This window comes from Pelobates fuscus, chromosome 2 (genome assembly GCF_036172605.1).
Source record: "Pelobates fuscus isolate aPelFus1 chromosome 2, aPelFus1.pri, whole genome shotgun sequence".
In the NCBI taxonomy this organism is placed as follows: Eukaryota; Metazoa; Chordata; class Amphibia; order Anura; family Pelobatidae; genus Pelobates; species Pelobates fuscus.
In genome coordinates, this window is record NC_086318.1 from 19,923,875 (window position 1) to 19,936,268 (window position 12,394).

Sequence of the window (12,394 nt, forward strand, 5' to 3'; positions counted from 1 at the left end):
CAGTGGTCCTGATTCCGGACGGCGGCCCCGGAGGCGCTGGAAACGGGCCAGAAGTGCCCGGACGAGATTTGGCAACTAGGAGCTTCTTGCCTGGGGGATTAGTGAAGGCTTCGCTGGCGCCGGCCACTTGGGCCGCCTACAATAAGGCCTGGAGTTCGTGGGAACATTTCACTAAGTGGGCTGGATCAAGTGTTAGTGGGGGAATCGCTCCTTGACGCCTTTCTGTGGTTTGCCTTTCAGCTGCTGGCGGGGGAGGCGTCCCCCGCGGTGGTTGACAGGTCCATGGCGGCAATGGTGTTCTGGTTTAATCTGCACGGGAAGGAGGATCTGACTAAGACCTTCGTCATTAGGCAAGCGCTCAAAAGGTACCGGAGGGGGCGCAGATCTCCCGATACTAGGCGCCCGGTGTCAGTACGGGTTCTTGGTGACCTAATACGGGTCTTGCCGGTGATTTGTTTCGACGGGTTTGAGGTGTCGCTGTTCTGGGCTGCTTTCTTCCTTAGCTACGAGGAGCTAAGAAGGTCACACTCCGGGCGCTTCAGTCACTGCTAGGCCAGCCAAACTTCACCTGTCGGGTTCACCTGTCGGGTGATACCTTTAACAGGTTCCTAGCCAGGGCGACGGGGGGTTGGTGTTCCCGCACCACCTTATTCGGGTCTCGGCGGCTATGAAGGCCGATCTGGACGTCTGGGGGGAATTCTTACAGGATTTTAACGGGAAGGTGTTTTTTCGGGAGCTGGCAGCTTCGTCACAGGAGCTGGAGCTATTCACGGACGCTTCGTGTAGCGTTGGTTTCGGGGCTTACTTCTCCGGGCAATGGTGCGCGGGGACTTGGCCAGAGGAGTGGAGGTTCAGCCCGCTGATCCGCAACTTGGCGTTCCTGGAGTTGTTCCCGTTAGTCGTAGCGCTGTCACTATGGGGTCCGCAGTTGAGGGATAAGAAGGTCGTATTCTTTTCGGACAATATGGCAGTAGTTGACACAGTGAATGGTCTGTCAGCGTCCTCTATCTCTGTGGTTCGGCTCCTTCGCCGTTTTGTATTGTTCTGTATGCGTTTTATTATTGTTTTTCGGGCCCGCCACGTGCCTGGACAGTTGAATGTTATTGCCGATGCGTTATCTCGTTCGCAGTGGGAGAGGTTTCGGCAAGCGGCACCTGGCGCGCGGGAGGAATGGATGTCTTGCCCGGATGAGATGTGGCGGCTTGGGACATCATGCTTGGCGGACTGATCAGGGACTCCCTGGCGCCCGCTACATGGACGGCTTACAGTAAGGTGTGGGGGGAATGGGACGAGCTAGTACAACAGTCGGGGGGCCAGCTCTCACGGGAGGCCCGGTTGGACACACTGTTGTGGCTCGTGTGCAGGTCGGTTACCACAGGGGCTTCGGCTGCGGTGATAGGACGGAAGCTGGCAGCGCTAGCTTTCTTCTTCAAATTTAATGGATGGGAGGACGCCACAAAACATTTTCTGGTGAGGCAGGCGCTGAAAGGTCTAAGGAGGGGAAAAGTGTCAGTGAATTCCAGGAGGCCAGTGTCGTATATATTGCAGTTGCAGGGTTAAGGGTTAAGGGTAAATCTTACAGCCACTAGAGGGCACTTCCTGGTTTAAAGCACAGATGTGAGGACCTCCAGCGTAGCAAAATTCCCCATAGGAAAGCATTGAAAGCATCTTTCAATGCTTTCCTATGGGGAGGTCTAATGCGCGTGCAGGTCTTCCCCGCCGCCGGCCACGCATGCGCAATAGGTCTCCCCCACCGGATGACTTTGGTGGGGGAGGAGCGTGGGCGGACCCTGAACCAGCGCCGAGGGACATCGGCACTGGATAAAGGTAAGTCACTGAAGGGGTTTTAACCCCTTCAGCATCATGGAATGGGGGATGGGAGGAAGAGGGGACCCGCAGTGCCAGGAAAACGGATTGTTTTCCTGGCACTGGAGTGTCCCTTTAAGGCTCTTAGGAGCCGAAACATCACACTTATTTTGGTGAGGTGGTGAACCCACGAATAAATTCACCTTCTATATCCTGGAGTGCTGCCTGTACGTCTTTGATAGCTGAGTCCATCCTATACACAGAGTGCCCCCTTGGTGGAAGGCCGGAGCATATGTGCAGGACCTGAGTGCAGGGTATTCTGTTTTCGTTAGTCCTAATATACAGGTCAGTGGGTGCTTGGACAATAAAGAAAAGTGTGGATTTAAAAAAGTACATAAGTATATCAACCACCTTGTGCTGTAATGAAACACACTACAGTTGTTATGGTGCTTGAAATGTCCCTTTAAACCAACCAACCTACATGAATTAGAGACCAACCTTCTTTGAATTCATCTGATTTAATTTGGTAGACATACTGCAAGATGTATTAATTGATAATCTGATGACACGCAATATGTCTGCTCATCCAATACTAGACCACCATCCAGGGTCCATTGCACGCTGCACGCTGAGTGGCAAGAGGAAATCTCAATGGCAGCACTTGGTTTAGGAAAAAGTTCTTTATTTGGATAAAAACAAGTTATGGGGTCCATCAAATATAACTGAAAATATCCCACAAACATGTTATGTCCAAGTCATTCTAGAAACAGCGCTCTGGACTCATGGCAAGCTACTGGTATTTGGCAGATCTTGAGACCAGGTCCACAGGTGACATCACAAGGAGAGGATTTCCACCATACACTTGGTAATACTCCAGGCACCATGACCACTTCAAATCTCCAGCGCTCGTCTCCACTCCTCCCCTGGCAGCATTTGGCTTCTGGATTTTAAGATTCAGGAAGAGCAGAGTGCTGTGGTGCCACTGAGCCCAGCTGGCCGCTTTTAACCAAGCAGTGGCACTCCTGCCCGTCAGCACTCCGCTTCTCCTTAATCTCAAACTTCAGAAGCCAGATGCTGCCGGGGAAAGAGTATAATCCAGCGCTAGAGGCAAATTACGGGTTAAACAATTAGTGAAGGGGTTAACCTCTTGAGGTAAGAGAACTTCATTTAGATGAAGTTGTTGTGGTGCCTGGAGGGTCCCTTTAATACATATAATACAGGATCTATCAATATTAGGGATCTTCACTCTGTCCTGAGATTGATGGGAGTCACACTCCGAAGGAGCAGTCGCTATCTGTAGCTGCCATCATTAATCCACCCCTCTCATTTACTGACACGTTGGGAAAAGGGCTACAGAGAGAAACATATCGGGGACTAGTCACTAAACAGACAATTGGAGTTAATTTAAAAATAATTGCAATCTGTGACAAACGCTGAACTGGAGAGATTTTCTAAATTATATATTTTGCCTATATTTTCCATTTTGTTTTTCTAAATATTTTGAATTTAACTTAATTTAAATTAACTTTAATGAATAAGTCCCTCCGCAACCAATATACAGACAGACAGACAGACTTAATTGTGCAGCTCAATCTAAATATATATAATGTATCTTTTATTAAAATAATATAAAACTATATATTATATGGGTGTCTGTCTATCTGGCTGGATGAGCCTGTGATCCTTTGTGACAGTTCGATGTGACATCATGTGACATCACCCTTTATGGTCACAGCTTACAGCAGTCACTAGACACTGCTCAGACAGTTGACACTGCTTAGCTGTTGTAGTGATCAAGTTGCTAATGATGGCAAATAGAAACATTTTCTCGTGTTTTCCACGTTTGCGCCTTCGAAATGTAAGTAAATAACTTGGTTTCTTTAAGGTTCCAATTATATTAATAATTAACTGAGCGCTATTACCCCAAACGCCAATATAATTCATGGCTGGGTCCAAAAGGAGAATACAGTGAGACCCATTTTATGATTATTAATGTGATTTACTGGAGGGGGAGTAGCAGATCTTTTATTTTATTCTTATTTTAATTAAGTTTAATCCGAATACAATGAAAAATGTTTATTTGTCGCAATAAATACTGGATTTTAAGGTAACGGTGTACACAATTTGCACAAACAATATTTGCTCCACAAGACACATTTTTCATTGAATATGAGTTATTTGGAATTGTGACCTCCTTCCCATGTTTACATAATTCTCCTCCGTCCCTGTCCTTAACTCCAGCCATCACTCCTTAGTGAGTTATAGAGACAGAGAGCGGAGTCACATCTTTGGTGTTAAATCGATCAAGAACAGGTTAACACTTATATGCAAGACTGCGCCTGGGCCTCCAGGCGCCATAACAACTTCAATGAAATGATCACATGCTACACAAACTTAAGCCCATGGAATCAAACTCCCACTACTCTTGGGCGGCAGCAGTGGCTATAGTATTCATTAGCCCAAATACATAAGCAAAAAACAAAACATTATCTGCGCTATCCTAACCCCATGTACATTTCAATGATGATGATTTTAGTATTACTCCATTGGCCATTAAACTGTAAGCTCACCTGCCACGGCAAGGCAAACCAATTAGGTGAGTCCTACACAAGTTGTTATGGTGCCTGGAGTGTTCCTTTAAGTAGACTCATTTCCTGTATTCAAGTTTGTTTGTAGCTGTTTAAAACATATCGCTGGCCCCTGTGGCAGCAACCAGGGGATAGATTGTAAACGTTTTTGGTTTGTTTGAGCATTTTTCTTGCAAAGTGACTTTCGTTTTCTAATTGTTTTTGTTTCTGCTTTTTCAGCGCGCCAGACGTCAGATACCTGATGATGTTGAACAGAAAGTAGATCGACTTCCAGGTATATTAAAACACTGTGTGTGATTGCTGTGTGTATATGTAAGTGTATATCTATCGATATCCATGGAGTATTAGGGTAAACTGCTTAGTAATGATTTGCCCTCTTACCAGGGTTCTGCCAGGCACAGAGCCAGACACCAATACCACCAGTCATTCAATGACTGAGAACATCGAATGAGCTCTCTCAACCAATGAATAACTCTCTGTGCATGGAATGTGCACAGAATTGACATTATGCGGCTCAGAACTCTCGTTACAGACTGGCTAATGACACTCAGCTAAATATCTTGTGTATGTTCAGACTACAAGCACCATAAGCACTTCAAATCACTGAAGTGGTCATGGTGCTTCGAGGAACCCTTTAACATCTAGATTTCTATTGTTAGATGGTTACCTAAAGACAATGTACAGAATATACAAAGTTGACATTTGTGGCACGTTAGATTGCAGAGTTAATTTTTCCGGGAAGGTAGTTTGCCTTATATATATTTCCAGTAGCATTGTGAGTCTCTCCTAACCCCAGCACCCCTTTTGTGCTTCCCCATACAGGGGGACAGCCTCCTACCCATAATCCACTACTGTCTGATACCAGAATATATCTGGAGTTTCAGCCAACCTTAATGTTCCCATTATTTATAATGACAATGCTGAGCATATCCCATAAACTCAGCAGGTGAGTATAGTTCAGCACTTGGCAGTAGTTTAATTCAGTAAAAGTCAAACTGTTTCTTGAGCTACGTTCTCCAGTCATGTTTTTAAATGAATGGAGCTAGTGGTTGCCACTCGTGTCAACATAACAAATGTTCTCCCCATAAAATCTGGAAAAGACGTCAGGTGTCGGGGAAGAATGAATGCATGGGAGGCATTACCTACTCTACTTAATGTAACTGTCTTATTTATTTATTGAGTGATACTGTCTGCTGACATTTCCAAATGTTGTATTTTTTTCTTGTTACTAATTCCCTGGATGTCCAGAGATCCGAGATGCTCCTAAAGGTGACACCAGCTCCCAGGCAGACAACGTGAAGCTGAGTGCTTTGCAGAAAAAACTGGACATTGAGCTGAAGGTGAAGCAGGGAGCAGAGAATCTGGTTAAAGCATATTCCAATGATCCTCCCAAAGTAAGTCGGATACATTGACATTGAGTTTAATAAAAAAAAAATAAAAAAAAATTAAATTGTTGGAGGGGGGGGGGGGGGGGGCAACACCCAAAACCCCCTTACACCTTTTCCATTACATGCCTTTTACACCCTGACAGAGAGGTGATACAAATTACCAGCTAAAATTCCAAGAGTTGCCCGATATCTCTCACAGTGAAATAGTTGAAGCCATGCACTTTTTTAAATCAACCATGAAACATTTTTCTAAATTCTAAGTAGAAAGAATGCATGATTTTTATTGTTTTATTTTATTTTATTATTCTCATTCCATGATGCGTGTCTATAATTTAGTCTGCCTGCAAGGAAGCACTGTAGTGTGCCTAGTGCCCATTACCCCAGATGCAAGCATTCCGCTGCTGTATTTTGAGCCATAAAGGCTCTCGTATACTGAAAGGGAAACAAAGTGAACTGGATTTATAGTCCCTGCATGTTATGTATAAGGATTGCCTGACATAATAATAGTTTAATATCTGGGTGAAAATCATTGTTTGAGATCAATGAGATTCACAGAGTCCACGTGTGTCCTGAGTTGTGAGTAGTTAGAGTTTATTTCCTAGAATGAGGTTAATTAATCCTATATCTCTTCATACAGTTTAATCAGCTATCTGACTGTTCTTATTACTGTTACAGAATGCCAAACATATTGCCGCTGCCCAGAAAAAACTTAAACGCAGTGAGAAAAAAATAGCCAAGTTGCGCAGTCGAATCCAGTCCCTTATAAAAGGTAAACGTTCTGTCCTCGTATGCAGCTTGAAAGAATATTAATGGGTAACAATGAAAATGTATTTTATATTTTTGTGAGTTTTAGTTTTTAGAGTTTGGCTGTGTGTCTGGGCTATGAGATATTCTGTTTTTTATATATGATGATCCATAAGACACCTGTGGAGGTACAGAGTCCCGGGATGTAACTATTCTTTAAATAAACAATCCGAGCACCATAACCACTACAGATCATTATTGTTATGGTGTCAGGAGTGCCCTGGTGGCTCCATTGTAAGGAGTCTAATTGTTTTTGAATGGCTCAGGGCTTAGATCAGGAGAGCTAAGGGAAGTCCGTCTGCCCGGCTCTCCAACATTAGTAGTGTACGCAGAGAGCTGCGCCTGGGAAAAAACAAACTGTTCAAAACTGCATTGACGTCTAATAATGTATTTCCAGGGCAGTACTTACACCATAACCACTGCAGCGAGCTTTAACTCTCTTATAAGGAGGTATAAGAGAGCTGTACATATCCCATAAACCTCTACACTCCAAGCTTTTATGAGGAAATGTACAGCTTTTTCCAATTACATCGCCTTTACATTCCCTCTTAGAAGTGGGAGGTAAAGGGAGTAATGAGAAGGTGCAAACAAATATTCTATTATTTCATAAAATTAAATATCCGACGGTCTATGCTTGGATATAGTGTTTTTTATTTTATTCTCTGTTGCAGTGAGCTTAAAATAATTGGAGTATTATTTATCACTGTGTATAATACACAATACTTACATTATATTATATCTCAACCTTTACAGAACAACCATCGTTACCAGCTCCGGAGACGGACATTAACACTGTTGCTCCTTCGCTGTTGGTGACGGACACACAGGAGCCAGAGCCGGCTGGGTATTCACTTTACATCTTTCTCATCAATGTTGTTAGGACCTAAATCCATCCCAGTTTACACCACCACACCTGCTGATTATCTATATGTCTGTCGTATGTTTGTCTACGGCTGTCTACCTTTGAATCACAGATACATTTGATGAGGCTGCCTACAGATTGCATGCTTGTGTTGCCAGATCTCCTTATCTTTGCAGGACTCCTGTGAATTCTGCATTCTGCCAGGCAGGGTGTGAGAGTGCTTTGGGTGTCACACAGGAAGCACAGAATGTAGAATTCTATACGGTGCAAAGACATAGAAATCGGCAACTCTAGTGAGAAGTATTCTTGGGGTGTCCTTTAAATAATGTCATGTTTATAGCAGCATTATTGTCAGATATAATGAGTATAGTGATATGACAACCAGATAAACTATGCTTTTCTTCCTTCTCATAGCGATTTTCCAATCTTACCTTTAAAACCAATTACCCTACCGGATGTGGAACATGACTTTGAGACACCTAGTCAAACAATTTCAGCTTATATTAAGATCCAGAATATACTGGCCCAGGTAAAGCTCTAAGATGTGCAAGTTGGTCTCTGACTAACAGTCGCTCTCACAAACTTTTAATAATATGGTAATTTAACAAAATCTTTTGCAAAATACTAATAAATGTGACATAAATCACCTTAATTGTTAGTGCATTAAGGCAAGTATTTGGTTTCCTTAAGGCTGATTATATTCTTATATAAAACGTACATAGAGAGAAATATATGCAAATACATTGTAGTATGTTTTAAGTATTAAATCGTTCTCGAATGTCTAACATTAGAGATGTGTCTCTCCCTCTCCTCTCCTGCTCGGACTAACACGGGAACATAAGCGCAAGTAGTGAAGAGCCGGCAGTGACTGGATTAGATCGTCAGCTAACACTCTCAGCCCATTGTGAGCAAAGGATAGAAATGTACTTACATTAGCTAACGATGGGCAGCCGACTCTCTCAGCCAATCACTGACGCCTCCTCACTGCTCGCACAACTTCTTCTACTTTAGCCTGAGCTAAAGAGACAGAGACAGGAGTCCCATCTTTAGTGTTAAATTGGTCAAAAACAGGTTAACAGTTACATGTAAGACTGTGCCTTTTTTGGTTTGTTTGAGCATTTTTCTTGCAAAGTGCCTTTTGTTTTCTAATTGATTTTGTTTCTGCTTTTTCAGCTTGCCAGAGGTCAGATACCTGATGATGTTGAGCAGAAAGTAGATCAACTTCCAGGTATATTAAAACACTGTGTGTGTGATTGCTGTGTGTATATATGTAAGTGTATATCTATCCATCTCCATGGAGACTGAACCAGTTCTAGCATTTTATAAAAGCTCTCTGTATTTTGTAACTTGGGGTAATATCCTCCCACAGTCTGGTAAGAGCGACCTGTTCTATTCCAGTTGGTGTTACAGTCTCTGTAACGCTGCTTTATTACATGTCCCTTATCCCTTCTCCCTATTTGGGAAGCACTGTAGCAGTTCCCCTAGCAAGACGTCCCTTCTCCTCTGACACCATGATGGCAGCTTCATTGCCGGCACATTGCAGAGAGAACGGAGAGTCACAAACTGTCAGATGAGGTATGAGTACAAAATATCTGCTAATTTATGTGACCCCACCCGACTCCCCCATCCTTAATGACACTCCCACTTATTCCACCTACACCCACCACACCCACACATGCCTCTTATCCGGCTAGCTTGCAGCCCGCCTCCTCCGGGCCTTGAAGTGTCTGTTTAAATAAAAGTTAGGTATTGTGTAGTTTTTCTAACCTTGATTGAACAATACTATCTGTAAATCACATAGTGATCTGTCTTTCTTTTTAATTTTCAGAGTCTCCAGAGACTCACAACTCTCTCCACACTGTCAAAGGCTCATCAACTAGTGATGGGTTCTCCACTGTTGACCTGAACTCTTCTACAAGTGACCTCTCATTGGAAAGTACTGGTGGGTCATAGCTGTAATAACTTGCTTTTTCATTTTACAATAAGGTGGATGTTTTACTTACTGTAAGACAGGAAATCATAACTTTTTGAACAGTTTTTGCACATATTTTGAATATGAGATTGTAGACTTTATTGAGCAACAGATCACCCACATTATATAGCGCGAAAACATACAGATTGAAATAAATAGTGCGGAGGAAGGCTGTGCCTCGTTAGTTTTACAGAAATATAAATGGGTCCCGTGCACATTTAACAAATAACTAAATGCAGAGTATTAAAGGAATACTACATACACTATAACAACCACAGCTATAGGATGTATGGTGCCTGGAGCATCCTTTTACCATCCCATTGTAAGATGTCAAACTTTTTTTGGTGTGAACCTGTGTTCTGTCAGGAACCTACAGCCACATCTGCTGCATTCAATGTTCTCCAACCAGAGAGATCCCTATAAAATCAAGTATGACCATTGATGGACCATGTTCATTGGACAGAGGGGGCTCAGCTGACATATTGAAACTGGAAGGCATGTACATGGCGTCTTCCTGTGATGTCATCAAGCACGGGGGACTTCTAGCAGCTGGGATTTTTGTTGTTGACTCTGTATTTACCTTTTCTTTCAGTGTTTTTATACTCCTTGATTTAAAGCTACTCTCTGGGTCTGTGTCATCTATTAATGTAACTGTCTTATTTATTTATTGAGTGATACTGTCTGCTGACATTTCCAAATGTTGTATTTTTTCTTGTTACTAATTTCCAGGATGTCCAGAGATCTCAGATGCTCCTACAAGTGACACCAGCTCCCAGGCAGACAACGTGAAGCTGAGTGCTTTGCAGAAACAACTGGACATTGAGCTGAAGGTGAAGCAGGGAGCAGAGAATCTGGTTAAAGCATATTCCAATGATCCTCCCAAAGTAAGTTGGTTACAGTTAAACTGAGTTTAAAAATAAAGAATACTTTTGAAAAATGTTGTTGGGGGAGAGAGGCAAAACCTAAAACCCCCTTACACCTTTTACATTACGTGCCTTTTACACTCTGACAGAGAGGTGATACAAATTACCAGCTAGAATTCCAAGAGTTTCCTGAGATCTCTCACAGTGAAATAGTTGAAGGCATGCGCTTTTCTTAATCAGCGATGAAGCATTTTATAAAATTCTAAGTAGAAAGGATGCACGCTTTTTTTATTGGTTTATTTTTGTGATTTTAAAGATTTTCCTTCCATAATGCGTGTCTATAATTTAGTCTGCCTGCAAAGAAGCACTGTAGTGTGCCTAGTGCCCGTTACCCCAGATGCAAGCATTCCGCTGCTGTATTTTGAGCCATAAAGGCTCTCGTATACTGAAAGAGAAACAAAGTGAACTGGATTTATCGTCCCTGCATGTTATGTACAAGGAGTAGTTACGTTTTATTTCCTAGAATGAGGTTAATTAATCCTATATCTCTTCATACAGTTTAATCAGCTATCTGACTATTCTTATTACTGTTACAGAATGTCCACCATATTGCTGCTGTCCAAGAAATACTTCAAGACAGCGAGAATAAAATAGCCAATTTGCGCAGTCGGATCCAGTCTCTTATAAAAGGTAAACATTCTGTCCTCGTATGTAGTTTGAAAAAATATTAATGGGTAACAATGAAAATGTATTTTATATTTTTGTGAGTTTTAATTTTTCGAGTTTGACAGTTTTTCTGTGCCGTGGGATATTCTGGGTGCCAATTGTTTTTATATATAGTGATCCTTTAGTCACCTGTGGAGGTACAGAGTCCCGGGATGTGACTACTCTTTAAAGAAACAATCCGAGCACCATAACCACTACAGATCATTATTGTTATGGTACCAGGAGTTCCCCCATTGTAAGGAGTCAAATTGTTTGTTTTTTAAAATGTATTTATTTATCTGCATTTTTATTCGTTTGTACAGCCGTTTGACATATACAATGGTTGCAGGCAGTTGAATGGATTGCACAGTACATTGGAGAAGCGCCACATAAGTTGAAAGAGAGTGTAGTTCAGTTGTATATTAGGTGTGTCTAGTGTCAACCTCATACTTGATACAGTAGTGGCACAGCATCGGGGCACAGGCCTCACAACCTCTACCAGCTACCCAGACTGTCATAGCTGTCTTTACTGCATCACTGGAACTTAACAACAGGATACGATTGTATACTAATTTGCAAATACATTATGTAGTCGATATACAACTGTGTAAGTGTAGAGGTAAATCTTAAGGTAACACAATTTACAAAAAGAAAAAAAAAGGTAACTATAAACTAACGCTGCACATCTCTCATGGGTCAAACTGTATTTGAATGGCTCGGCAGGGCTTGCTTTGGGCTTAGTTCAGGAAAGCTAAGAGAAGTTCCTGCTTAGAAACATTCGGCTCTCCGGTGTTGTTAGTGGCTGCAGGGAGCTTCACCTGCGAAGAAAACAAACTGCTCAAAAACACATTGACTTCTAATAATGGGGCGCCAGGGCAGTACTTACACCGTAACCACTACAGCGAGCTTTAACTCTCTTACAAGGAGTTATTAGAGAGATCTGTATGTATCCCATAAACCTCTACACTCCAAGCTTTTATGAGGAAATGTACAGCTGTTTTTTTCAATTACATCGCCTCTGCACTTCCTCTTAGAGTAATGAGAAGGTGCAAAGAAATGTTATATTATTTCATAAAATTAAATATCAAAAAGTCTATGCTTGGATATAGTGTTTTTTGTTTTATCTCCACTTTGAGGTGAAAATTATTGGAGTACTATTAATCACTGTGTATAATACACAATACTTACATTATATTATATCTCAACCTTTACAGAACAACCATCGTTACCAGCTCCGGGGACGGACATTAACACTGTTGCTCCTTCGCTGTTGGTGACGGACACACAGGAGCCAGAGCCGGCTGGGTATTCACTTTACATCTTTCTCATCAATGTTGTTAGGACCTGAATCCATCCCAGTTTATACCACCACACCTGCTGATTATCTAGATGTCTGTCGTATGTTT